This window comes from Nicotiana attenuata, chromosome 9 (genome assembly GCF_001879085.1).
Source record: "Nicotiana attenuata strain UT chromosome 9, NIATTr2, whole genome shotgun sequence".
In the NCBI taxonomy this organism is placed as follows: Eukaryota; Viridiplantae; Streptophyta; class Magnoliopsida; order Solanales; family Solanaceae; genus Nicotiana; species Nicotiana attenuata.
Genome location: NC_031997.1, coordinates 41619274 through 41621619, shown reverse-complemented (window position 1 = coordinate 41621619; position 2346 = coordinate 41619274).

Genomic DNA, 2346 nt, shown 5'->3' with positions numbered 1-2346 from the left:
AACAGCCCAGAAAAATAGAGATCAATGATCCAGGAGGAGTTCACAGCAAAATAAAACCAGGAAATCAACTATAGGTGACGTGAATAGACCACATATACTTGAAATTGAGCCCAGAAACTCCAGAAAAACCAATCAACACTGAGAAACACCAATAACAAATTGCAAATGCACCCCAAGTTACTTGCAAGCATCTTTTGAACTTGAGCACAGAACAGAAACAGAGTAAACTGATCTAATTCTGATTCCAGACGAACTAACAGTTGAGTTAAGAGCTAAAGTCTGAAAAATGATCAATGTGACAGTTTTTTTTTTGATTTTTGGAGATTTTCTATTGTTTTTGTTTTTTTAAAGTTTGAATTTCAAATCCTAGATCTGAAAATTGAAGAACACACTTTTGGGGAATTCTGGAGGCTCCAAAACTTGTAGCATGCTTTTGGGGGATTTTAGATGGCTCCCCCCCAAAAAAAACCTCCTGCACAAGGCAAAAGAATGCCTATTTATAGGTGAACTTAGGGTGCAACTCCAGATTTTCATTTTTACCCCTTAGTCCCTATTTCAATTCTACTCTTACCCTTTATTTTCTGACTTGTTATACAAGTAAGTGCACCTATTTATCTAAAATCTACACTAGAGTCTATTCTAGAAGATTCTATACCCCTTATAATCCCCATTCTACCCCTACCTCAATTCCACAATTACCAAATCAGATTAATATACCCTTTTCCATTACCCATACTACCCTTAAAACGTCTAGGAGTTACTACCCATACCCAACAGTTCCCCAAACTTAGCTATGGATCAGCTATATCAAAAATTAATTAATGAACACCTATAATTCTAATCAGAAAAACAGAATTAACCTAATCAAAATAAACAGAAGTTAAACTAACAAATTGACATCTAAAACAATTAGAGATCTTAATTCCAACAGGTTTAAATCGCGAACAAACTAACCAAATAACAGAAGGCTCTATGACTTAAAGCTATCATTTAAACATTTAATAAAAATCAGATCAAGATGACAATCAAACTAGCAGTCAAAACCAAATCAGTCAAGGACGATGAAACAAGGAAAATTAACTAAATCAGAATTATGCACCAATGCCACTGACACTAACCTAATTGCTACACTAAAAATCAAAACTAACAGGAGATTGATTAAAAGAAGAAAACAGCCAATACAAGAAGACAATCGATGGCTAAACCTAATTGCTGAAATTGGACTAAACACGAAAAAACACATGCAAACAAAAAAAAATTAAGCAAAGAAAGGAAACTGTTGAAGAAAAACTTATCTAGGGTTCCGCCGGAAAACTTGAAATCGAGATTCGAACTATTCCGGTCACATTTGAGCCGAACGCCCATGGGGTCTGATAGGGGAAGGCTAGGCGGTCTTATGGTGTTAATCTGGGCTCGATTGGGTTACTTTGGACTTTGGCCGGAAAATTTTAATTCAATATTCGAGACGCTCTGGACAGATTCGAGGGACGGGGTTTGGGGGGTTTGAAAGAGGAGGTAAAGGCGTTTATGTGGTGTTAATTTGGGGTGGTCCGGACGAAGTTGCGTCATGGCCGGAAAAGTTTAGATTTGATATTCGAGGCGACTGGATGGGATTCGAGACAAACTAAGATGGGGGTTGGAAAGGGGAGAGGAAGGTGGTTCTAGGGTGTAATTTTGGTGGCGTTTGGAACTCCGCCGCCGGCGGAGACGATTTCCGACGGCGGAGACGATTTCCGACGGCGGTTACGGTGGTGTTACACAGGGTCTGGTTTGGGTATATCGGAGACGACGACCTGGGGGTGGGGTGAGGGTATCCGACCGTTAAATATTAATTGACCCACAGTTGAGAGCCGTTGATCTATTGTACCTCGACGGTCTAGATTTGTTTGGCACTAAACGACGTCGTTTTGGTGGGGGGGGGGGGGGGCGGACCGGGTTAGGCGTTCGCTTGGGCCTAGACCACTTGGGCCTGGCGGGTTGGGTGCAAACCAAATCTGGCCTTTAATTCAAGCCACTCTCTTTGTATTTTTATTTTCTTTTTAATTCATTTTTTTTCATTTTTTTTTCATTTTGTAATTTTGTATTTATTTTTTCTAATTTTTACAAAGATGCAAAATTAAACTAACAATTAAGCTAAAACTAATTAATGCCTAAAATTTATTTAATAACTATTTTGTGACAATTTCACGGTTAAAACAATAAAAAATGCATAAAGTGAACTATTTTTTGTCATTTTCTTCATATCCTATTCTAAAACAAATTAATCCCTAATTAATACTAACCATGAAATTAAAACCTAAATGCAAATGCGTATTTTTGTATTTTATATGAATAAAAATGCACAAA